The 27,379-nt window shown below is 44.7% G+C and overlaps 1 protein-coding gene across 1 annotated transcript in view; it reads left to right on the top strand.

The window, feature by feature from the left end:
* Nucleotides 1-27,379, top strand: part of MUSK (muscle associated receptor tyrosine kinase) — a 707,615-nt gene that overhangs the window by 453,240 nt on the left and 226,996 nt on the right. The window lies entirely within an intron of this gene.

Here is a 27,379-nt window from a genome sequence, read left to right as displayed (position 1 = left end):
GTTTGGGATGGGTTGTTCCCTTGAGGAGCAGGGTCAGTACTTGTTTTGCATACGAAGGTCCTTTGTTGAGAGAGGTTTATCAAAGAGGAAACAGACACTTGTAACACTAGGCCATTGGTCATATAAATTTAGAGTAACCTCAAAAACCCTATGCAAATGTGGTTATTGCGGTATATATGGTTCGTCCGCCCCGCATATGGGTTGTTGGCCGTTATCATTGGTTACTCCAAGTTAGTGATGTTGCCAGCCTCAACCGGAGGCACCTCTGGCTTATAGTGCAGTGTCCAGAGAAGAAGAAAAAGTGGTGTGTCAAAATAGAATTTCGAAAAAAGGAAAAAAGGTTTAAAAGCTGAAAAATCACCCTGAATAGTTTTATTTAATGGTGTGATTTCCAGGTTATTAAAAAGTTCTGTTACTACTAGGTTGATCGAGTAACTAGATCATAGTAGTTGAAAAACACTTATTGCACACACGTCGACATGTTTCTGCTCTGTCGGCCCACAGGGGTCTATAGAGCATTCGTCAGGACTCACAGTTAAACAGACAAACAATGTTCGGATTACTCACACCTTTTGTGTTGTTTTACGTTAATAACCTGCATACTTTGCAGGGTATTGACTCCTCCGGTTTCTGAAAAGAAATAGGGAGAGAACATCGAGAGAGACACACTTATTGCAAAACATCCTAATTTAGGCTAGTGCAAAGGGTAGAATAACATTATTATTCATTCATTCCTGAAAATTCATCTCTAAAGTGGGGAGGGTTTGGTAACCGGGTAGAGCTTTTCGCGCTATAGACAGGGTAATGAAATTATGTAAAAAGCACATTCTGCAAGGGTGAGTTTTATCTAGTACGCGCTGGCTTATTATTTAGCAAGCATAACGGGTAGGTTATTTTAAAGAAATGCAGCGCATAGAGCTTGTGGAAAAGGAACTCGTGGAAAGGAACCTATTAAGCAAGATGGGCGAGTTATTAAACGCAGCGCATTCTCGTACCTTGTAAACGGAGAGTATTCGCTTGCGTCGGGGGGCCCTCAGGACTCAGAGCTGTGTTTAAAATATATCGTGTTAATAAATATTCCGTATGGTCACCTTACCGAGATTCAGTGGAAAAATGCTGCGTGGCTCCGCCATTACCCGCGTGTGCTTGCAATCACGTCTAGTGCTGACTCTGCCCCCGGAAGTTCGTGAATCCGGCTGGGCAGGCGTTTTAAAGAGGCAGGCACTCTAGGCTCACGTGTTTGCGGGCGTATCTGGATAATATGTTTTTTTAAACAAAACTTTATTACTTGCATCAAGGAGAAATGGAATTTTGGCGAGTATTGTTTATTTTCTGAACTAGGCAATCTCTTGTATTCTATAGATGGTACGTCATTTAGAAAATTGGTGCCACGGAATGGAATCATTAAGGCCGATTTCGTAAGTTCTAAGACGTTCCACCCACCTCTGTTCTTTCTCAAATAATATTCTTTCACATCTTTGGGATTTATCGGTTAGCATTTCGATTACTGACCAGTGGATGTCATCGCAGGAATGACCTGCTTGCACAAAATGGGTACAAAGTTTGGTGGTATTCTTTTTTAATCTTATATTACTGCGATGTTCGCCAATCCTTGTTTTTATTTTTCGACATGTCATCCCGATGTAACGCTTGCCGCAAGGGCAGGTCACTGTATAGATGACATGAGTCGAATTACAATTAGTGTGTTGGCGTTGCTGCCAGAGGAGGGTGTCAGAAAGCTGTAATGTTTTTGTAGCAGTTGTAGTTTTACATGCTACGCATGACCCACACGGATAGTGTCCAGTTACAGGTGACATAGTTATATCCCTGGGCAGAATTGCTTTCAATTTCTTTGGCGGCGGTCGAGTATGTACCAAGACATCCTTGATGTTTTTTGATCTCCTATTGGCGAACCTTGGTCTGGGCCAATCAAAATGTCCGGTGTGAAGGATATGCCAGTTCTTGTTTACTAATTTCTTTACTGCGTAAGACGCCTGGCTGAATGTTGTCACACAGGTAGTTAGATCAGGTATTATTTCTTTCTGAAATGTTTGCAGGAGGCATTCTCTCGGTTGATTGGTAGCTCTTTTTTTGCAGAGTTTGATGGTTTTCTCTGTATAGTCTCTCTGTCTCAGTCTGTCACATAATTCATTGGCTTGCAATCTATAATCTGAGTTGTTACTGCAGTTCCTCTTTAAACGCAGAAACTGGCTGTAGGGAAGATTGTCCCTCAATGGTTTGGGGTGAAAGCTTCTATAGGACAAAATGCTGTTTTTGGCCGTGGGTTTCCTGAACGTTTTCGTGTGTAACTCATTATCCTTTACGAATATGGTTATATCAAGGAAATCAAGGTTGCAGCTGGTGGCTGTATGTGTGAATTTTAGCCATGGGTCAAGGTTATTGAGCCAGTTCATAAAAGACTGTAGGTCCAATTTTTTGTCCCAAATCAAGATGATATCATCAATGTATCTCTTCCAGTATAAAATACTGGAAGAGAAGGTGTTGTTCACATTGATTATGTTGAGTTCTTCAAAGTGACTGACATAGAGCCCCGCCACCGAGGGAGCGAAGGCGCTCCCCATGGATGTTCCATGGATTTGAAGGTACATATCATCTCCAAAGGCAAAGAAGTTCTCCTTCAGTGCTAACTTGCAGCACTCTAGGATAAAATGTCTTGGTGTTTTAAATTCCCAATCTTTCGAAAATAAAACGTCTTCCAAAACTTGCATAGTATCGTTTTGAGGCAGACTAGTGAAAAGGGCTTCAACATCCAGGCCCACAAGTAGCATTGTTTGAGGATTGAAAGGTTTTTTGTCTATTTGTACCAAGAGATCTCGTGTGTCCTTTAAATATGCCGGTGTTTGTTGGACAAGAGGCTTTAGGAATTCATCGGCAAATTTGGAGAGTGGTTCTAATATTGAACCGATGCCCGAAACTATCGGACGACCTGGTGGTGGGCTTCTGTTTTTATGAGTTTTTGGCAGAGAATAAAAGTAGGGAGTAATAGGTTCCTTTGCCATCAGAAAATCTGCCTCCTTCGGTGTAATCCAGCCTTTGGTCTCTGCTTCATTAACCATTATCGAAATGGTATTCCTGAGTCTTTCAGTGGGGTCTGAGTCAATCTTTAGATAAAATCTTGTATCAGATAGCAGAGCTAAGCACTGTGAGTCATATCCTTCTTTGCTTAAGATAACAGTTCCACCCCCCTTGTCCGCTGGCTTGATCATTATTTTATCATTAGTTTTTAATGCTTCCAGGGCCAAGCGTTCGTTTTTGCTCAGGTTTTGATAGGGTTTTTTATGTTGCAATTTGTCTACTCCATTTAGAAGTGCCTGCTCGAACGTCTGTAATTCTGGGTGTACGGTTGAGGCTGGTGGAATAAAGGTGGATTTGTTCCTCAAAGTAGTATCACCCTGTTCTGTCATCCCAATGTTGGTATTCTGATTGGAGAAGAAGGCCTTCAATTTCAATGTCCTACAGAATTCGGCTAATTCACTCTTCAATTTGAAAGTGTCAAGCCTGGGGGTAGGAACAAATCCCAGTCCCTTGTTAAGGATTTCGATCTGTTCTTGTGGTAATTCGATACCTGAGAGATTGACTACGAGGGATTGGTTTTGCTGGTGGAGGGGTGCGATGCTGCCATGCTGCGTGTCTGAACATTCCTCTGCTGGTCTTGCCATCTGAGGGATTTTTTCTTTCCTCTTGGCTGGTTTTGGCCTCTCGATAAAAAATGAGGTTCTTTTTGGGTGGTGTGCATATCATGCACCATTTGCTGATCTCCCAAGTTTGGCATTTGTTGCATGCCAGGATTATATGGATCCATCCAACCTCCATATGGTGGAACGAAAGGCTGGTAATATGGCATGTTGTACCCGTGAAAAAATGGTCTCTGCCATCTATTTCCTCTCCTCGGGCGGTTTTGTCTGTAATTACTCCTGCCTCTCTTGGGGAAATATCCATCCGTACTGTTGAAGGAATTGTTTGAGGAATTATTAGATTCGTTGTCAGATCCTGTATCCTGAGGGGAATATTCCTCCACAGTATATGGATGCATCTTTTCTTGGTTGAATTTCTTTAGATCTTTTCCAAGTTTGTTTAATTTACTTTGTGTGAGAAATTCCCGGGTTTCCTCCAATTCCTTGTTGATTTCATCCAGCCTTTGTTTATACACTGCGGGATTGATGCCTTTCTTCAGCTCCTTTTCGCAATCCTCGATCTCTTTTAGGAGCCTATCTGATAATCTTTTTGCAGTTTTGACAATTAGTACTAGATAGTCGAGAGTACACTTCCACGATATTGAGGACCAATCCCGTCGGAAGGCTAGGTCACTCAAGAAGATACGTGGGGCATTATTAATCCAAAGGCCTCTTGGGGCTGCTTTCACTCTCAAATATTCTGTCATGATGATTCCATGTATAGATGTTCTCATCTGTTCTCTTTTTTTCTCCGTCAATTTGTCCCAATCATCTGCCTGTGCTAATGCTTCCGTGAGTTCAGTGTTCTGTAGGAGTGATTGTCCTGCCAGAATTTCATCTATGTCATTCGCGTCAAAGCTCAAACCAAGATTACCCTCCATTTAGAGTTTCTGGGTAATATATATATACACCAAATGCGTATATAATATTTAGTCCCGCTGCTGCACGCAGCTTAAATACCAATCAATCAATGGGGAGGGACTAGGGATTTGAAGGTCTGTTTCATTCCCCAGGGTAAGTACGAGGTTTATCAAAGAGGAAACAGACACTTGTAACACTAGGCCATTGGTCATATAAATTTAGAGTAACCTCAAAAACCCTATGCAAATGTGGTTATTGCGGTATATATGGTTCGTCCGCCCCGCATATGGGTTGTTGGCCGTTATCATTGGTTACTCCAAGTTAGTGATGTTGCCAGCCTCAACCGGAGGCACCTCTGGCTTATAGTGCAGTGTCCAGAGAAGAAGAAAAAGTGGTGTGTCAAAATAGAATTTCGAAAAAAGGAAAAAAGGTTTAAAAGCTGAAAAATCACCCTGAATAGTTTTATTTAATGGTGTGATTTCCAGGTTATTAAAAAGTTCTGTTACTACTAGGTTGATCGAGTAACTAGATCATAGTAGTTGAAAAACACTTATTGCACAAACGTCGACATGTTTCTGCTCTGTCGGCCCACAGGGGTCTATAGAGCATTCGTCAGGACTCACAGTTAAACAGACAAACAATGTTCGGATTACTCACACCTTTTGTGTTGTTTTACGTTAATAACCTGTATACTTTGCAGGGTATTGACTCCTCCGGTTTCTGAAAAGAAATAGGGAGAGAACATCGAGAGAGACACACTTATTGCAAAACATCCTAATTTAGGCTAGTGCAAAGGGTAGAATAACATTATTATTCATTCATTCCTGAAAATTCATCTCTAAAGTGGGGAGGGTTTGGTAACCGGGTAGAGCTTTTCGCGCTATAGACAGGGTAATGAAATTATGTAAAAAGCACATTCTGCAAGGGTGAGTTTTATCTAGTACGCGCTGGCTTATTATTTAGCAAGCATAACGGGTAGGTTATTTTAAAGAAATGCAGCGCATAGAGCTTGTGGAAAAGGAACTCGTGGAAAGGAACCTATTAAGCAAGATGGGCGAGTTATTAAACGCAGCGCATTCTCGTACCTTGTAAACGGAGAGTATTCGCTTGCGTCGGGGGGCCCTAAGGACTCAGAGCTGTGTTTAAAATATATCGTGTTAATAAATATTCCGTATGGTCACCTTACCGAGATTCAGTGGAAAAATGCTGCGTGGCTCCGCCATTACCCGCGTGTGCTTGCAATCACGTCTAGTGCTGACTCTGCCCCCGGAAGTTCGTGAATCCGGCTGGGCAGGCGTTTTAAAGAGGCAGGCACTCTAGGCTCACGTGTTTGCGGGCGTATCTGGATAATATGTTTTTTTAAACAAAACTTTATTACTTGCATCAAGGAGAAATGGAATTTTGGCGAGTATTGTTTATTTTCTGAACTAGGCAATCTCTTGTATTCTATAGATGGTACGTCATTTAGAAAATTGGTGCCACGGAATGGAATCATTAAGGCCGATTTCGTAAGTTCTAAGACGTTCCACCCACCTCTGTTCTTTCTCAAATAATATTCTTTCACATCTTTGGGATTTATCGGTTAGCATTTCGATTACTGACCAGTGGATGTCATCGCAGGAATGACCTGCTTGCACAAAATGGGTACAAAGTTTGGTGGTATTCTTTTTTAATCTTATATTACTGCGATGTTCGCCAATCCTTGTTTTTATTTTTCGACATGTCATCCCGATGTAACGCTTGCCGCAAGGGCAGGTCACTGTATAGATGACATGAGTCGAATTACAATTAGTGTGTTGGCGTTGCTGCCAGAGGAGGGTGTCAGAAAGCTGTAATGTTTTTGTAGCAGTTGTAGTTTTACATGCTACGCATGACCCACACGGATAGTGTCCAGTTACAGGTGACATAGTTATATCCCTGGGCAGAATTGCTTTCAATTTCTTTGGCGGCGGTCGAGTATGTACCAAGACATCCTTGATGTTTTTTGATCTCCTATTGGCGAACCTTGGTCTGGGCCAATCAAAATGTCCGGTGTGAAGGATATGCCAGTTCTTGTTTACTAATTTCTTTACTGCGTAAGACGCCTGGCTGAATGTTGTCACACAGGTAGTTAGATCAGGTATTATTTCTTTCTGAAATGTTTGCAGGAGGCATTCTCTCGGTTGATTGGTAGCTCTTTTTTTGCAGAGTTTGATGGTTTTCTCTGTATAGTCTCTCTGTCTCAGTCTGTCACATAATTCATTGGCTTGCAATCTATAATCTGAGTTGTTACTGCAGTTCCTCTTTAAACGCAGAAACTGGCTGTAGGGAAGATTGTCCCTCAATGGTTTGGGGTGAAAGCTTCTATAGGACAAAATGCTGTTTTTGGCCGTGGGTTTCCTGAACGTTTTCGTGTGTAACTCATTATCCTTTACGAATATGGTTATATCAAGGAAATCAAGGTTGCAGCTGGTGGCTGTATGTGTGAATTTTAGCCATGGGTCAAGGTTATTGAGCCAGTTCATAAAAGACTGTAGGTCCAATTTTTTGTCCCAAATCAAGATGATATCATCAATGTATCTCTTCCAGTATAAAATACTGGAAGAGAAGGTGTTGTTCACATTGATTATGTTGAGTTCTTCAAAGTGACTGACATAGAGCCCCGCCACCGAGGGAGCGAAGGCGCTCCCCATGGATGTTCCATGGATTTGAAGGTACATATCATCTCCAAAGGCAAAGAAGTTCTCCTTCAGTGCTAACTTGCAGCACTCTAGGATAAAATGTCTTGGTGTTTTAAATTCCCAATCTTTCGAAAATAAAACGTCTTCCAAAACTTGCATAGTATCGTTTTGAGGCAGACTAGTGAAAAGGGCTTCAACATCCAGGCCCACAAGTAGCATTGTTTGAGGATTGAAAGGTTTTTTGTCTATTTGTACCAAGAGATCTCGTGTGTCCTTTAAATATGCCGGTGTTTGTTGGACAAGAGGCTTTAGGAATTCATCGGCAAATTTGGAGAGTGGTTCTAATATTGAACCGATGCCCGAAACTATCGGACGACCTGGTGGTGGGCTTCTGTTTTTATGAGTTTTTGGCAGAGAATAAAAGTAGGGAGTAATAGGTTCCTTTGCCATCAGAAAATCTGCCTCCTTCGGTGTAATCCAGCCTTTGGTCTCTGCTTCATTAACCATTATCGAAATGGTATTCCTGAGTCTTTCAGTGGGGTCTGAGTCAATCTTTAGATAAAATCTTGTATCAGATAGCAGAGCTAAGCACTGTGAGTCATATCCTTCTTTGCTTAAGATAACAGTTCCACCCCCCTTGTCCGCTGGCTTGATCACTATTTTATCATTAGTTTTTAATGCTTCCAGGGCCAAGCGTTCGTTTTTGCTCAGGTTTTGATAGGGTTTTTTATGTTGCAATTTGTCTACTCCATTTAGAAGTGCCTGCTCGAACGTCTGTAATTCTGGGTGTACGGTTGAGGCTGGTGGATTAAAGGTGGATTTGTTCCTCAAAGTAGTATCACCCTGTTCTGTCATCCCAATGTTGGTATTCTGATTGGAGAAGAAGGCCTTCAATTTCAATGTCCTACAGAATTCGGCTAATTCACTCTTCAATTTGAAAGTGTCAAGCCTGGGGGTAGGAACAAATCCCAGTCCCTTGTTAAGGATTTCGATCTGTTCTTGTGGTAATTCGATACCTGAGAGATTGACTACGAGGGATTGGTTTTGCTGGTGGAGGGGTGCGATGCTGCCATGCTGCGTGTCTGAACATTCCTCTGCTGGTCTTGCCATCTGAGGGATTTTTTCTTTCCTCTTGGCTGGTTTTGGCCTCTCGATAAAAAATGAGGTTCTTTTTGGGTGGTGTGCATATCATGCACCATTTGCTGATCTCCCAAGTTTGGCATTTGTTGCATGCCAGGATTATATGGATCCATCCAACCTCCATATGGTGGAACGAAAGGTGTCTGTTTCCTCTTTGATAAACCTCGTACTTACCCTGGGGAATGAAACAGACCTTCAAATCCCTAGTCCCTCCCCATTGATTGATTGGCCTTTGTTGAGAGAGCCACAGTGGGTGAAAAATAATTGGTTGGAATGCAACCCAGAGCGTTTGACAGTGGTTAAGACTATTTGCAAACATTCCTCACATCACCTTTTGTCTTTTTGACGAAGACTCCCATATTGAATTTTATCGGTCAGAATTCTTCTCTGACAAAGCTTAAGTCATGTGTGCAGACGCTCCTGATGTAGTGTACTAGATATGGTCAACACCACCATCTTGGATGGGATCATGCACAATGGTAGATAACATGCATAGAACAACACATTTCCCCTGAAATCGGTCATGTTGGGAGTAGAATTTCCCAGTAAAGATCATATGGAGAGGTCTGTCAATACTATTTATTCAGTTAAAGGCGGACAGCCTATCAGTGTTTATGATATCAATCTCAGTAACTAAAGCACTGATAAGTGTTGAAGTACTATCTACATGAGAATAAAGAAATGACAAGTTGATTTCTACTATCACTGGGAGGGTGTCCTGTTACTGCTTCCCAATATGGCAGAAGGCTAAGTCGTTATATTGTGGTGCCATATATAATTTTAATTATGGGTAATACATTTATAAAATAAGTCTTGACACGGATTCAATCAGTTTGGAGCCATAGTGTCTGAATACAAGAATGTCATGTAAACAAAGACACCTGTAAGGGGGCATGAAATCACAATAACATGCTCGTAAATTAATAGATAAAATAGACTCAAAAGAGTGGAAGGTAGGTGTCAGGCTGTACTAATCTTGTGCTCAGAATCCAACAGGAGTGATGCTCTCTTCCCTCTCTCTCCACCACCAATGACCTCAAACAAAGGAATATGAGAGCCAGGGATAGAAATGGTAAAAGGGGAATGGGATAAGAGAGAAAAACAAGAACTGGACTCCACCGCTCTGACTCGTAACTTCCGCTGGACAATGATGTCTGCAGCATGTAGTGTATATACAATGACAAAGAGGAATCATTATTAGTGTGTCATTAGGGTTTTGTACTTAACTGCAAAAGTGAATAGATATAGCGTTGCAATGTTAACTGTGCAACCAACTCTATGTACTTTGATGTGGAACTTTGAGTTCCTGAAATAAACAACAAAGAATTAGTGATTTAAATATATGTTCACTAAAACTTCCCCTATCACTTCAATAACGTCCACAAGCCGCATCGTGAGCAGCTCTGTGAAAGATGAGTTATGGTTTATACCTGCTTCTTATAACAATAGATGGTAATTAATAAATGTTGAAATGTTCGTATTCCTCAATTTAGCAATGTGTGTTATTAATATACTAGAATTCAAACAACTGATGCATTCGCATTTATACTATCAAAGCTGACTTCAGAAGGCCACAGGACAAGCAGGGATTACTGGGCCCAACTGTAGGTCTAACATTCCTGATGTTCTGGGACCTCGTCTACTATGAGCCCTGAGCAACTGGGCCTAGAACTACCCCTGTCAGTAAACCACTCCTTAGCACACGTAATGATTGGGTTAAACTCAAGTGAATAAGTGTTTCCACAAGGTAGTCAAAAATACAATGATAATATTTTCTTTTCTTTCTTGTACAATTTAGTTCTTATGTGGTTTATTCTGGAGATTTTTCACAGCCGACACGTGTTTCGTCGTAATGGGAAATCATCCCACGACTTTCTCAAGGCTAATTCCAGTTCTAGTCTGTCGTTTTTATTATGGCATACATTGAAATTGTTTCTACTGGTATCAACATTATTATGCGTGCATTGATTATGGCATACATTGAATTGTTTCTAAATTTATCGACTTTTTTTATTCAAGCTCATTTTATGACATGCATCGGCAATGCATTTATTGTAATGACATCATATTCACTGATGTTAATATTCCCCCCGTAGTTGAATTTTCAACTACTTCATCCACCTCATATGTCACGACAGTTAAATTTTTCAAGACTGTGTGTGTTGTTGTAGTGTCTGTTACCTTTTCCCTAGCTATTTGCATACTACCTAATTGGAGGGCTACATTTTCACAGCAGAAAACCTCCCGTTTGTAGGAAACAACACAACAAAAGTAGTGTTGTGAATAGTTTGGACCCCCATAGGCGGATTCAAGAAAAAATATCATATAACCAGTCCTGCTTGGGGGCATCTCCCTCCTTCATGCCAGCTTGTAGATGATGGAGTGCTTCAATGGAAAACACGAGAGTCCAGTTCTTGAGGTTGTTTCCAGGGATAAAAGTACAACAGGAAACAACGATCTTGGCACACACCCCACCCTCCATCGCAGGAATCAAATGCAACGTGCACCAATGTTGCATCACCATTAGGGGGATGGCTCTCAGTTTGTCCTGGATAGCATTTAGGCCGATCTCAGTGTCGTTAATCATTTTCAACATCTCCCAACTGGTTATTTGTAACCAGCGGGCGTTCACCATCGTTTTCACGGTAAAGAAGAGTATCAACTGTCCTACATTTATTTGAGTCTACATTTTTACAGAATATCCTTGTACTAAGCCCAGCCTAAATAATCAGCAGTTCTTCTTCGAGCCTGATGCCACAGAGTTGTTTTCTTCTGTAGCGGATGTGCAGACAACTCAGACAGATCTTCACAAGGAATGACCAGCATTGAGGTGTGTGTGGTCACAAGGGTGCAGAGGTCCCGCCATCCAGCGATGAGGTGGGTGTAGGCAAGTTCACCACATTTCCAGTAAAAATCCATCAACGAGGAGGTGCCCCATTGCAAGCCTAGTACATGCAGTTCTAGTTCACAGTTCTCATTATAACCAAGCAGTGTGGTTCCTTTGCCTCTGAAACACAAGGAATACAGTGTACGTTTGTGCTTGATTAGGGGCTTGCCTTTCCCTTCTAACCATGGTTACCTATTATTCTCAGTAACCCAGATTTCCTGGCAAGGGCATCTCTACTGATGTTTGACACCCTTCCATGAGTTAATTTCCCCTAGCATGATCGAGGTGAGCAGCCCTGCACTGGAATTCCATGCCTGGGTTCCATTTGTTATAAACAATGTGACCCAAAATATGTTAAGGGCCACACTGGGACTACAGATAGAGGTGGGAGCGGACGCATTTGTGCGCTGGGGCTGTGATTGTACCACCTCCAAGAACCTCATTTTTAAGAAGTCCCGGGGCCAAATAGTGTTTTCCTATAGTGCCCCTCCTGCGCATTCTGCCTACCTTGGTTTGGAATTCACTAGGTTTGGTAAAAAGGTACAGTGCTGTGGAGTTCATCTTGTAGCGGGTGATGTTTACTATTGCTCTATGGATTACTACTCTATTGGGCTGAATCTTGGACCTGATCATGCATAGGTAAACTTGGATGAGGCATTTTGCTTTTTCTGGAGGCTATCTCTTGGGATAAGTGCAGCCTGTCTGCGCAGATGGCATGGGGTATTAGTGAACATATGTAACAGTACTTGTTTGTGGTTTGAATGCCCACGGCGGTCATATGTTGATACCAGGTGTAGTATAGGAGTGCATTGTGTAGTACATGAGGAATGCTTGTGTTTGGTACGGCATAGGTGAAAGTGAGGTGAGAGAGGTCCCTGTGCATGTGTTGCAAGAATGTCAAAGCAGATTTCATGAGACTAGGCACATTTCTGGCTCCAAAGGGGCACAATAGCACCCATGCTAAACAGTACGAGTTCAAGAATACATAAGTTAAAAAACCTTTGTAGGCTGTGGTATGGTCTTCAGGGGAGATGCCTATCATTTGGGCTGGAGGAAGGTCTTCATGGGAGAGGCCTATCTTCTGGGTGCCCAGGGATGTCTTGTCTTGGTATGGTGCACAAAAAGTAATTTTTATTAGAAAGGTTGTTGTAAAGTCAATTTGAAGTCTGTGTTCTTGAGCGGTTGGCCTTGTTGAAGTTCTTTCTGGAATCTTAGATCGAAGGGGTGGCGCATGTCACGCCTTACCCCAATGACAACAGGAGCCTTAAGGAGAGTTGAAACACGTCTTTATTATACCGCGTCTACTCCTTAACTAACTTCCCTTTCCCTCCTTCCTCTTCCTCCCCACGCCCCTTCCTGTCCTGCCTGTCCTGTCGCAGACAGGGGTCAGGCAGTTACATTATGACATCTCCCCCTTTTGTACAAAGTCTTACTGTGTCTTAGATCACTTCAATGAGGCGCACTGGTCGTCTGGTCTGCCGTCTAGGGCGGTCAGCTTGTTCTGGTGTCCTAGTTCGGCGACGCACGGTGTTGTCCTGTCTTGTTGGACTGGAATGATTTTGATCACTGCTCCTGCTTTGGCTTTCTGAGTCAGTGGTGGACTCCCAGTATTGACTTTCGTGCCGTCCATGAGGGTTGCATTTCTTGAAGTGTGAAATATTTCGGGTGATCCGCTTGTGATCACCTTCTGCTGTAGTACCTTTCCGGCGGCTAACCTTCAGGGGATGAGCGAGGTAGCGGCTGTCTGCTTTTGTTCTTCGATCGCGCCGAACCATCACCCAGTCTCCCTCTTGGATGTCCACGTGTCTCGCGTGTCTACGTTGATCAGCGTATGTCTTCATTTGCAGTTTTTTTTCATAGTCTATATTTACCAATGTCTCAGGATCGTTGTTTGAGGCTTAAGGTTGGAGTGTACTGTCCAGAGTGGGCAATCGGGTACGAGGGACTCTTCCCAACATCAGAGTGGCTGGACATTGATTGGTAGTATTATGGGGCGTGGTGCGGTATGCCCTCAGCACTTCATTCAGTGCTTGCTGGATGTCTCGGTGAGCCAGTTCCGCTTGCTGTACTGCTTTCTTCAGAGTTCCCATAAAACGTTCCACCATGCCGTTGGCTTGGGGCCATAGTGGTGTGATCTTTTGGTGTTTAAAATTGAGGTGTTTTGCGAAGTGTGCAAATTCGTGACCATTAAACGGGGGTCCATTGTCTGACTTAACTCGCAGCGGAATGCCCCATGCTGCGAAGGTTTCGTCGAGGACTGGGATCACTGCAGTTGCCTTGGTGGATGATATCAGGTGTGCAAATGGAAACCGGGAGTACTCGTCCATAATGACGACGATGTATTGACTTGATTTTAGGGGCCCAAAGAAATCAATGGCAACTTGTTGCCACACTCATTCTGGTAGTTCCGACATCTGTAGGGGAGCCGGTGGTTCGTCACGGCTTACTAGCTGACACGAGATGCAGTCTTTGAGTGTGGTTTCTACCATCTGATCCAGTGTCGGAAACCAGACGCGTTCTCGTAGAGCCTTTTTGGTGGCACTTATCCCTCTGTGGCCTTCATGAGCGAGGTTGATCACTCCTTGTCTCAGGAATGACAATCCTCCCCCCTCTCAGAATCAGGCCGTCTTCGCTGATGGATAGTTCGTCATGAATGTATTTGAATGCAGTTATCTCCTGGGACTTCTGACTAGGGTCCTGAGACATGTCCTTCACATGTCGCCATGAGTTGTTGCGAATGCGTTCCGCGATGTCCTGAATGATTGGATCTTGGATGGATGCTTCCCGAATAGCTTCAAGGGGAACTGTGGGCGGACACGCTGTGTCAATGACAATGACAAAGTGTATATATTCTTCAGCCACTGAGCGCTCCTCCTCGGTAGTTGTCTTAGGGTGTCGGGACATGTAATCCGCTGGATTTTCCGACTTCCCGGGTTTGTGGACAATAGTATATATGTAGTCCTGGAGTCGTAGGCCCCATCGCTCGATGCGCGGGGGCATCTTGGCCTTAGGATTGCAAAAAATGTTGACAAGGGCTTGGTGGTCGGTGATGATGGTAAAATGTTTGCCATAAACAAAAAGATGGAAATGTTCGCAGGCCCAGACCACCGCCAGGCTTTCCTTCTCCGGCTGAGAGTATCGTTTCTCAGTGTTGGTGAGACTGCGACTGGCATAAGCGATGATGTGGCGTTGGTCCGAATCCTCCTGATATTGTGCCAGGATAGCGCCAAGGCCCACCGGGCTGGCGTCGACAGTTATTTTAGTTTGTTTTTTAGCATCAAAATAAGCCAGGTTGATGGCAGAGCTGACAGCATGCTTGATTTTGTGGAAAGAGTGATCCCATGCATCCGTCCAGACAAAAGACTGACCCTGACGAGTGAGCTCTCTGAGGGGGTGGCTGATTGTGGTGAAGTCCTGGTTATACCATGCACAATAACTCGCCATACCAAGGAAAGAACGGAGGTCACTCACGTCCTGCGGCATTGGTGTGTCTGCAAGGGCTGAGACTTTGTCAGGGTCAGGTTTCATGCCATCCTTGGAAAAGATGTGGCCATAGAATTTCAGAGTTGATTTGTGAAACTCGCATTTGTCTGCATTCAAAGTCAAGTTTGCATTCAGCAGAGCATGGCATACTCTGTCTAGGGCCGTGTCATGTTCAGTTTGATCTTTTCCAAACACCAACAGGTCATCGCTGTAGCTGAATGCATTGGGGATTCCTTGAATTACTCGTCTGATAGCCTCAATTTCGGCAGCTGATGAGATGCCGAAATTCAAACGCTTATAGCGGAAGAGTCCTTGATGAGTTGTAAAAGTGGTAATGTAGCGTGACTTGTCATGGAGTTCGAGCTGGTGGTAACCCTTATTGAGATCGAGTTTTGAGAATACCGTGACTCCGTTGAGGCGAGTGATCATATCACTGATGTGTGTTCCAGGGTGGCGTTTTCTTTCAATGGCCACGTTGGGTGCACGCATGTCCTGCCCCTCTTTAGGTACAACTACCACAGGCGACACCCATGGAGTTGGACCTGACGTGCGCTCAATGATGTCAGTCTTGAGCAGATCTTGAAGTTCGTCATCAACGGCTTGCTGCAGGTGAAACGGTACTTTCCTGTGGTGTTGTGCCGGTCCTCGGAAGCTTGTTTCCTTTCCAGTAAAGAATTGGCTTGGTAGTTTGGTCTGCCCTGTTCCCATGATGCACTGGGCCAGGGTCAGACTAATTTGCATGTAGCCAGGTTCTGAGCTGGGATGGTGAAGTGAGCTAAAAAACGGTGATGGATCAAGCCCTGATCTTTTGACTGGGTAGGAGTGTTCTGCTTAATTCAGATACTCTGTCCATCACCACCCCCTTTATGAATTGTTTTGGCCACCACAAGTGTGGAAGGGTATGCTCAGATGTGAGTCCCTTGCTCACTGCACCATCAGGATTCAAGCAAGCCGGGCCGAAGACGGCTGTAATGCCAGAAACCGGTCCCCGGAAGCTTGTTTCCTTTCCAGTAAAGAATTGGCTTGGTAGTTTGGTCTGCCCTGTTCCCATGATGCACTGGGCCAGGGTCAGACTAATTTGCATGTAGCCAGGTTCTGAGCTGGGATGGTGCAGTGAGCTAAAAAACGGTGATGGATCAAGCCCTGATCTTTTGACTGGGTAGGAGTGTTCTGCTTAATTCAGATACTCCGTCCATCACCACCCCCTTTATGAATCGTTTTGGCCACCACAAGTGTGGAAGGGTATGCTCAGATGTGAGTCCCTTGCTCACTGCACCATCAGGATTCAAGCAAGCCGGGCCGAAGACGGCTGTAATGCCAGAAACCGGTCCCCGGAAGCTTGTTTCCTTTCCAGTAAAGAATTGGCTTGGTAGTTTGGTCTGCCCTGTTCCCATGATGCACTGGGCCAGGGTCAGACTAATTTGCATGTAGCCAGGTTCTGAGCTGGGATGGTGCAGTGAGCTAAAAAACGGTGATGGATCAAGCCCTGATCTTTTGACTGGGTAGGAGTGTTCTGCTTAATTCAGATACTCTGTCCATCACCACCCCCTTTATGAATCGTTTTGGCCACCACAAGTGTGGAAGGGTATGCTCAGATGTGAGTCCCTTGCTCACTGCACCATCAGGATTCAAGCAAGCCGGGCCGAAGAAGGCTGTAATGCCAGAAACCGGTCCCCGGAAGCTTGTTTCCTTTCCAGTAAAGAATTGGCTTGGTAGTTTGGTCTGCCCTGTTCCCATGATGCACTGGGCCAGGGTCAGACTAATTTGCATGTAGCCAGGTTCTGAGCTGGGATGGTGCAGTGAGCTAAAAAACGGTGATGGATCAAGCCCTGATCTTTTGACTGGGTAGGAGTGTTCTGCTTAATTCAGATACTCTGTATATCACCACCCCCTTTATGAATCGTGTGGTAGATCGAGTCTTTGAGGACCTTCGCCTTGAGCGTTGGGTTTGACAGACAGTCTCGAAATGATTTTCCCCGCCGCAGCGGGGGCACCTTTGCCCGATGGCTGGGCATTGTCCTGAGTGAGGGTAATCCTGGCCGCATCTGTAGCATGCGGGCGCCGTTCTGCTGGGCTTAGTGTGTCGCGATTCATAACGTGCAGCCGGCCTCCGGGAGGACATAGAATGTGTTGGCTTACTTGTTTTGTGGTGATCTGTCCGATTCTTCCTTTCCTTGTGCACTTGCATTCTGAAGGCTTGCTCCTTCCTGTCATTCTTGTTGGTCTCCAACTTCTTTGCGTGATCCTCCGCCTGGTCGTTAATGCGTGTCATTTCCTCAATTTCTTCGAGGGTGTAATGCTTCTTCAGCAGCCGCCGACGTAGTGACTCAGAGTGACAACCTTCAATTATGCGGAGCCGTAGCGCGTCCTCGGTTTTGAAGTTGTCGAATTCGCAGTGGCGAGCTAGCCGTCTGATGCGCACGATGAAATCGCACATGTGCTCCTCTCTTTATTGGGCGGCTAGGTTGAAAGTGTAGCGATCATAGTCCAAGTTACGTTTGTGTAGAAATCTTCGGTCAAGGGCCCCCTTGACATCATCATACGGGGCGGTGGGCGCATTAGGCAGTTCTTTGATGATTTGCGCGATATCTTTTCCCACCAGGTTCCGTGAGGCTATTAGCTTCTGCTTGGGGTCTTGTACTTGGGACCTAGTCATGTAATCTTCAAAATCTCCGGACCAACTCTTCCACTTAGGTCCCATGCTGTTACCGGACGTCAGTTCCAGGGGTTCTGGTGGTCTCAAGTATGGCACTCCCATGAGTGTTGGGTGTGCTGGTGCTACCAGTGGTGGGTTGACTGGGGCTACCGGTGCTCCTCCTGATGCACCGGTTGAGCTGGTAACCGACATTTCTGTTCGTTTCAGCTTCTACAGTGTCTACTGAGTGAATCTGTAACTTTTATTTGATTGATGCCTGACTTCAAAATGGCCGACACAAAATTTCCAATGAAAGTCCATGAGCGATGCCTGACTTTAAGATGGCCGCCGCTCGGGACACGTGGTTTCATGTAGACTTGCACTTGCAGCTTCCAATGCCTCTTGATAGGTGTCTGGGAATATTCACTGTGCCTGCCGAGTTGTGCAGGTCGATTCTCGGACCTTTAGGACTCACCCTCTGACCACCGATCGTGGCAGTCGGTCACCAGGCGCTCCTTGACTTCCACGCCGTTTTCGATCCGTTTTCGAGCCTCTTTTGTACTTCTGGCCGCTTCTGATGGTGCGCGCTGAGCATCTCTCCAGCCGGGCAGGCAGTTTGTAAAGTCTGCCGATTGATGCGCTGAGGCAGCATTCAGGTGCGGCGTGCAAGCGTTTCGTTTCTCGCGCTTTAAACGCGCTGCTCCGACACAGGCTGCAGGCTCTTGGTTCTTGGCCGTTCACGGACGGCAGGGGTTTAGGCGATGTGGGACTTTGAAGCAGATCCCACCCTCGTCGCCAGTGTCACGCCTTACCCCAATGACAACAGGAGCCATAAGGAGAGTTGAAACACGTCTTTATTATACCGTGTCTACTCCTTAACTAACTTCCCTTTCCCTCCTTCCTCTTCCTCCCCACGCCCCTTCCTGTCCTGCCTGACCTGTCCCTGTCGCAGACAGGGGTCAGGCAGTTACGTTATGACAGCGCACCGCTGCAATGTAGGTGCATGTGTGGCTTGATCGCAGACCTTTAGTATAAGAGCTTTGGGTTGTAGTTTAGCTTGGAAAAAGATATTGTTAAGCAGTTTTTGGGAAAATTCCTGCAATTACTTTTTACCTGTACATTCTATGGCTCGACTGTGAGTGATGTTTTCAAGTGGGGTACTGGAAGGAGGTGCTAGCATTTTTAGGAAATAGTTAGTTTAAGCTAGTTTTAGTGATTTATACTTTGGTTCCCCTTGCTCCTTGCTACGGTGGGGGCAGTAATTTTCCTCTGTGAGTGGCTTCTTTCAAAGGTGTATTGTTTAACCAGTGTGGGGTCCTTTTGACCTGCATGGACTACGGGCAACTGCAAGGAGGAGTGGATATATCATTATTAGGTGATTTGTCAGAGGGGTGTGCTCTAGCATAACGTTATGGTTGTACATCAGAAAGGTGGACCTTGGCCTCTCTCCCTTCCACCTGTGCGACGGTAGGCAATGAAAAGTTTACTTGGTACGACCCTTCAAAGTTGGCCTGCTTCCACTTCCGCACAAAGTTGTGGATGTAGACCTTTTGCGCTGGCTAATGTGTTTGGTAGGATAAGTTGGTGTTTGGCCCTTTAATGCTCTGGTGGTGGACCTGTTTGGAGACAAATTTTGCAGTCTTTGTCAATTCAGAGAGGTATATGTGCAACTCAACCCCTCATACCTGAGAGCTTGCTTCTGCACTCAATTTGGAATGGGTCGTTGAGACAGATGTCCACATCAGCCTACCAGACTAGGGGGAGGCAGTGGAGCCACTTTTAATTGAGAGTGGCACAAATGTTGCTGATTTTGCTCTTTGATAGGCCGTTGAGTCTTTCGACATTGCTGTTACTTTGAGGGTGGTATACTGAGGCCAGTTTGTGAGTGATGCCCAGGAGGGTGCAGAGCTTCCATCCACCTGGAGTAAAGGCAGACCACGACTATGAGTTATCGATAATTGGCGCATCAATTGATCATATCGATGAACTCGATATGTAGGACTTTGAATGGCCCTATAGGTTGGGAAATATCAGATGATACGACCTTTAGTGTGGGTGTAGGTGAATACAGTTGACTGTAGGTGCATTAGCTCAGATACATATTGTTAGGGGTGAACCAGTCACTTTGAAGCTCCGCTACCATATTGTATTTTGCCAAGTGTGTGGATAGGTGTAGTTAAGGCAAGGATATGTTGACTATACTGTGGGGCATAACAAGTTTCCCGGGTGTCATGTGGCGGTATATAAGGTACTTTGTGATCTGTGTGCATCCCTTGGCCAGCCACCGTTTCTTTTTGACAGTTGGGGCTGTCTCTTATAGTTTCCTTAAATATAAGCTTGCTGTCTCTGTGTATGGTTTATCACGTGATAGTCTGGTCTCCTTAATCTGTCTGACAGTATGTGTGCCTCGTTAACCCTCGTGTATACTGATTTTTCACCATTTGGTCGGCTTATGCGTTTCCCTGGGATACGAAGTCTTTGCCCCTGGTGTGAACAGCACACTTCACTACAACTACGCGCTTGGGTAGAGTCAGTGCGTCTATCAGTAATTTCAGGAGGTCCTGGTGTACAACGATGGTGCCGTCTGATTTTAGAGACCCTCCTTGCCTCCATCTTCCCATACTAGAGTGCACAGTAGTGGCGATGTAAGTGAAGTTGGAGTAGATGGTCACCGTCCTCCCTCAGCTTTGGGTGAGGGCTTCAACAAACTCAACTAGCTTTGCCACCTGTGCTGAGAGGTGGGAAGGAGAGTCAGCTCTGCTGTGCTGTGTAACATCTCAGAGGCTGCATGACTATGAGCCATCACAACTGCTGCCCTCGTATGCCTCACCCAATTACTAGTCCCGGCAGGGTAGACTCCACATTGGATCACAGGGTTACAAATAATACGTGGCACTTGGGAGTGGGGGTGTGTGGTTCTCGCCCGATAGGTACGGGACCAGCAGTTTACTTGGGATTGTGAGATTAGGGGAGGGGGAGACTTGGTCTTGGCTCAGCGGGGTTCTCTGTACAACTTCGTTGACCCTTGTGACTAGATGCTGAATTCTTCTTGAACCTCTGCGGTGGTACCCTCCTGGGTGCCGTTGTCTTCTGTGCCATTGAGGCTTCAGCGGACCTGACCTGTGCTGCCTTTTCTCTGTGCAGGGTTTCTGCAGTGGCGTCCAGGTCTCATTCCACATCCTCTCTACTCACTTTCATTTCCGTTTTTCTCTCTATCTGCTTCCTCTCCCATTTCAAGAGGCATTGCTGCTTGTAGAGAAAGTCCCAGTTGGGATTTCCCTTTCCATACCTGATGCAATCCTCCACCATCGCCATGTCTTCTGACTCAAACAACCCTGCTTCTGGACGGAACTGGACAAACTGGTTCCTCTCCTTTATCCATTCCGTTTGTAGGTCGCCAAAGGGGCGAGCAAACCTTTCCCCTTCCTCTCTTGCTGTAATCTCTCTTAGGGTCAGTCAATACTCTTCGCATGTCCGGGGCCAATAGGAGCTACCCTGGTGGCTGACCTCCTCTTGTCCCGCAAGTCTGGTCTGAGTTTGTTCTAGTATGTGGGTCTCGAAAGTCCCCTCTCAGGCCAGTGAAATGCGTACGCTTTGGTATGGGCATGCCACTTGTGGCAATGTTTCTCTAGTTTCCAAGCCTGTGTGGGGAACGTAGCTTGCATGCGGTCTAGTGGAGTCTCCATGATGGATCAGGGAGCTTGTTGAAGGATTTTACAAACGTTTGATTATCTAGATTTTTAAGTAATTACAAATTCTACTTTGATTGTGGGGAATCTCTGTGCCCGGGATTGCACCAAAACTAATCTATTGATTATGAGTACTATAAAAATTGATGCGTTAAAATATTTAACAATTTGACAAAGACAAATGCAATGAAATAATAACCTGTAACAAAGTGCAATGGCTTGTTCAGAACAGTACGAGTTGATTTTTAGCAGTGAAATAGCAAATTTGGAATTTTGATTTGTGGAATAAAAGTTATGTCATGTTAGTGAGTTTATGCATTTCTGAAAGCATAATTGCAAATATTTAAGCGCACAGGAACATCAATAATGCATAAATGGAAAATCTAAAATAAACTAGAAGAGAATAGGTTGACAGAAAAAATTATTTTTTTGTCCACAAAGCCTTAATTCCCTCCTATTGCATATACAGCACGAGGAGAAGGGATGCTCTGTGTAATACACGGAGCTAAGTGAACCCGATAGTCTGTCAAAACTGGCTAGGTGGACATAAATAGCAATAATTTGTGTGGAGAAAAAGGAATAACTTATAATTATTGGCCCTCTGTGGTCAGACAAAAGCTACATCTTATTCAACAAGGTCCGAATTTTTTCCTAACGTTGAATTACACCCTATATCACACCCAGAGGTCGTGTGTACCATCTGCCTGACGCCCAGCAGTCCAAGCAAAAAAGTCCACTTCTTCACTTCTTTTAGACACTGTCAGTGTTAAGAAACCAGCAGTCCCTAAGAAAACTTTTTTACCTAAAAGATAAGATCAGGGTGGTGGCCCTATGTAAAGCACCAAGGGCCAACTGTGCACCTAGTGTGTCATGCTCAACGGTCAAACGAAATAAATAAGTGACCCTATATAACACACCAAGGGTCTGGGGTGTACCAGTGTTGTCACCCTCAGTGGTTCAAGCAAAAAAACATGCAAACTACCTTCACCTTCTCTAGTGTGATGACTACGGAAAAAGTGATATACGCGCTTGTCCTAGTTTGCCACACACCACATGCTGGGACTAAGGATTAGATGTAGTCTCTTACTCTGTGACGGCGGCCTCCGGATGCACCTCGCTTCATGGATTCAGCAGAACTTCTAATCAATTATGGCGTCTGCTCACCGATCTCGTGACGCAGATGTGAATCCATTCGGGCAGGAGTCCTTGTCGTTCAGCAGCAGTGGGGCTCGATAAACCAGTCTCTTCTATCTTGCTCACCAAAATGTTGTTTGGATATGAATTTACCTTAAAACATGAAATGAAAAGAGGAGTTTGCAAACAACAGGAACAAGTTGGTTTAATTCAACGCATGGGCCGGGAGAGTATCAACAGCGTAGTGTCTGAAGAAAGTCTCTTGTATAGAAGTTTTGGCCGACCATTTATACTGTTCCTGAGGTACAATAAACTGATTTGGCTTTCTTGACCTAGTCATAAACAACAAGTAATACTATATGAAAAGAGGGACACAGTTGGCTTTCGACCTTGTGGAGAGCTAGAGTGGGCCAGTGTGTATGTGTCCAGATGTTCGGTTTGGGAAGCGTGTGCTCACTAAGTGAGGTGTGCATGCTGTGTCCTGAATGACTGAGTGCTTCTAACTGTATGTGGCATCTATATTTGTGGTATTTTGGGAACGCACACCTTTGTCAAAATGTGTTTTATTGGGGCCACTTTCCTCTGACCTATTTGTGGTGTAATTGCCTATTTGTGGGATCTATCAGGGTTTTGCCTGGGTGCACGTTTGTCTTTGGGTTCAGTGTAATCCCAACTGTGACCTATCAATTAGGTGGCTCAGGTTTGAGTCGCAGAACCTGTCAGACCACACATCTCTGATACAGGGTTGATGGGGAGGTCACCTTGGATGAATCCGACAGCAGTGACATGAGTTTGTGCAAATGTGTACAATTAACGTGGCGGTCATTTATATCCTTTTTACCCACATCCTCAGTATTGTGCGTACAGTTGTCATAGTGTACATAGATATTTAATTTACAGATATTGACATTGTTATGCGTGCATAGATTATGGCATTCATTTACATTGGTTTTTACTGGTATGGACATTGTTATATCTACATTGCATGTATTGGTACTGCCGTGGTCTGGCTTGCATATATCATGGTGTGTAATGACATCGCATTCACAGATATTAACACCTGCTTGGAAATGTAGTTTGCTGTCTGCACCCTGTAACATAGTGCATTCTGTGTGTAATCTCAGGCAGTGCCAACACCCCTCAGATGCCAGCCTCTCCGCAGTGCAAGCAGATTTGAAGTATTGCTCTTGTTCACCAAATAGTAAGCAGTAGCTCGAGCCATGCTTCCTTGATGTTTTTAAACATAAGAGAAGTGATGGGAAGGAAACCCACACGTGTAAGCTGATGGGAGAAAGCAATGCTCAGATCTCGTATCTTTCTTGCTTATTGATCTTTGTATAGATTTTGTATTGCTATTTACTGGGATTTCACCTGATCATTCTAGACATTATGCCAATTCTTGCTGCTACTATTATGCTAATTAGTAGACCACTACTCAATCCACAAGACTTTCACTGAGGTTTTAACCCTAAACTAATCAACTACCTGTATATTGTGCCAATAGTGACAACAAGTATATGTCTATGACAGACAATTAGTTGATCAGCCAAGGTTTGGCCTAGCAATGGGCTGTGTTTCCCCCGCCCCATCTTGCAGTTGACCCAAAGAGTCAAGCAGAATGCTGGATGAGGTGAGCCACAGCAGAGGGTCTGGCTTGAATCCTGGAGCCTGTGCACAAGCTGAGCCCTGAAAATATGAGTTCTGTAAATCATACAACAAACTGTGTAAAATATGATAAAATGTCTTCAAAGTTGAAAAACAATATTTTTTTAATGTATGGAAGCTTTGACATTAATAGGGTACAATATAGCACTGCACAGAGAAGTACTTGTTCAAAGTGATAATTTTGTACAGCTGGTATTTTGAACTCCTATATTCAAAAGGGCTGTCATTCGCGATAATGAAGAAAAAAGAGTTTTGGTGAATTAAATATTTGCTTAAGATCACAAATTTAAGTGAGGAAGCTGCGATTTATCCAGCTATTATGGTTTCGCTATGTGAAAACGGGTATCTATTTGTCTTTCCTATTAAGCCATAGGGGCACATGAATCAATGTAGGCTTTTGCGGTTCCTTAATTGCGATTATTAAGGAATCACAATTAAGGAATTGCAAAAGCCTATGCATGTAGGAATCGCTATAAAATTAGCGATTCCCAAACATTCCTTAATCGCGAGTCGCATATTGCGAGTCGCAATTAAGGAATACCTTCCCTTGAATGGGAAATTGCATGCACAATTTGCGATTACCCAATATGTACTCGCAAATTGCGCATGCAATTTCAAGGGTGCAAGGGTGTCAAAAGGACACCCTGTTGCAGCCCTGAAATTGATCTGTGCACCCATGTTGCGCACACACATGCCCCAAGGGCATGTATGTGTGTAACCTACAACTCACTTTAGTGCATTTTTCAAAGTTTTTGTAAATTACCATCCAATTTAAATTGATGGTAATTTGCGACCCCTAGGAGCGAAATTGCTATTTGCGATATCATCATGCATTGCATGTAAGGAATCACAGTTTGGGATTCCTTAAATGCAATCGCAATTTAAGAAATCGCAATAAATTGCTATTTCTCAAATTGCAAGAGCCTTGCAGTTTGATGCATCGCAGAAGCCCTTTTTGCAGGCGCAAACGGCCGAGTATTGCGAATCGCACCGTTTGCGTGCGCAAAAAAGTTTGATGCATGTGCCTGATAGTTTCACCTCTGTTGCATTCTTCTCAGTTTTTAAAATGCAGCACAAAGTCAACCTGAACGTATTGGAGTGCTTTATACGTTTATCAGTTTGCATTACATACGGTCACATGCATTGTTTATAAGCATAAGGAAGATTAAATGGCTTGCCCAGAATCACAGGAAGGTGAGCCATCACAGAGAAGCGAACCTGATTCCCGAGTTGCATAGTGTGCAGCTCCAGCCGCAAAGCCACATGCTGTTTACAGGGTGGGTGGCAAGCAGAAGCCACATGAAAGCTCGGCTCGTTATGGACTCGAGGTTCCAACGAGACCTCGAGCTGAGCCAGAGCCAGGCTTCAGGCTCGAGCCTAGCTCGAGCTTTCAGTGGCTCCAATCAGGGGCGCCTCTAGGCTCATGGCGGCCCTGGGCAGGGAGCGTAGGTAGGGGGCCCCCGGAGGAACGCAGGTGCGGAAGCCAGTGAAAAGGGGGGGGGCAGGGTGTTTGGAAGTGGAACAGAGCTGGAGGCCGCCAAATCCCTGCCAGGGGCCACCACGCAAATATGTATCCATCCTCAGAGGATTATTATATTAAGGATATATATTGGCGTGGTGGCCCCTGGGGTGTGGCGGCCCTGTGCAGGTGCACAGCTTGCACATGCCTAAGGCCGCCCCTGCTCCAATCCTCTAGTATTTTGTGCATGTCCTGGCGCTGCAGGAGTGACTGTCCACAGGGTAACAGATCGGGTTCATGTGCACGCAGCCGCTCACATGCTGAAACTGAAAGACCGGCCTGGGCACTGTAAGGGGCAGGGGTGGACACGGGGACTCGGTGAATCTTTTAAAGGTCTCAGTTGTTTTACTTGGCTGGATTTGTCAGTTCAGACCCCCTGCATCCGGACTCACCGTAAAATATTCTGAGACACAGCCCTACCAACCACAAGGTTGTAATATCTCACGGACACCGGATGACCATGAAAGATTACTTTTGTAAACGATAAACCAGGGTTGAGGTTGGACTGAATACAAGTTATGTTTAAGTGGTGCCAACCTCCGAGGCCAGCGGCTTGAAGTAATTTTAGAAGCTATACCACTTGCTTCCTGCTCCCGTCTCCGTTTATACAGTCACCTCGCTGATCTGCGGTCTGCTGGCAATTGGCATTGTGTAAAGTGAGAATAGAAGCAGTTGTTGCACAGCCTGGGGGGAGGAAAAATCATTCCTTGACATCTGCTCAATGCGTTGACAGAGGCATAAATTATACTGCAGGGGCCTCCTCTCTCCGGTCGGTACCGAGCCCAGCCTTTGAGCTAAAACAGACAATAAAACACAGGAGCTCATTATATTGTTAAAGATATTTTGGTAAGCTTCTGCAAAAGTGAAAATTTGGATGTTTTTCAGAGAGGCTTTCTAGAAGCAGGAGCACGTGGCAACAGTGAGCTTCTGTGACTTAAAGGAGAAACGTCGCCCTTTGTCAGAGCAGACCACAACACAAAGGGCCTTATTTACAAGCCACTTGCACCACCCGTACTCAACTTTTTCCCATGTTAAAAGTGACGCACCGGTGGCGCTAGGGGCTTGTAAATAAGCCCCAAGGTGCCTGGTCTGCTCTTTTTCCCACGGCATTTATCAGTGTTTCATTTGTAAAAATAATAAGAAACAGGGGACATATTACCAACGTTTAGCGATATTTATCGCTAACTAGGCTTAGCAACTAATTTTTTATCGCTAAGCATCGCCGGAAATTATCGCTGAGATAACTTGCTATTAGCAAGGTTTATCTCAAAAGTGATAAAAATCAGGCGAAATGCGTGAATATCGCTGAGAATACAGTGATACTCACGCATTAGTGACGAAATGCTCTTAGCCATGTTATCCACCTCCCATTGGATAACATGGCTCAGAACTGGTCTGAGCAGGCATTGGTTTTTGGCGATAGCGGGAATATTTCCATCGCTACGCCTGCCTTGCTAATAGGCGATAGCGATGTTAGCGACTGCTTTCAGTCGCTAACAGGTTGGGTACGCCCACTTTGCATGTCATTAGCGATATAGCGCTGACATGCAAAGCGGGCCCCAAACCTCTCGCTATCGCCTAAAGATGTCGCTAACTGCAGGAAGCCATTGTTGTTCTTCTTGTGAACTTTCAGGCTTATCACTGGCCTTCTTAATGTACTGCACCTCCTTTTTTTCCCCCATGAGGTAAAAATTGATTGGCATAACTGCTCCCTTTTCCAGTGTCCAAGAAGAATTCTGCAATTATGGGTTCCATTTCTGATTTAGCAATACATGAAATTGTTATTTTGTGTGCACCGCCTACTGACATTACCAGGATTCCCTTTGAAGGACTTGTCTCCACTTTCTAATCCATTTATCTATCAAAAATCAGAATTCAGCAGAATATTGCCGATCGCCAAGAAGCAGATGCTACATTTTATTTGAAATCTCGGCGGCCAGGCCTTGAACACTAAATGAAATGCCCCTTTATATCACATTGTAACATAACACAATGGAAAAGTTGTTAGCAT

The sequence above is a fragment of the Lissotriton helveticus genome, chromosome 2_1 (genome assembly GCF_964261635.1).
Source record: "Lissotriton helveticus chromosome 2_1, aLisHel1.1, whole genome shotgun sequence".
NCBI classification, from domain to species: Eukaryota; Metazoa; Chordata; class Amphibia; order Caudata; family Salamandridae; genus Lissotriton; species Lissotriton helveticus.
Note: the sequence above shows the minus strand (reverse complement) of the source record. Positions and strands in the feature narration are given on the sequence as shown.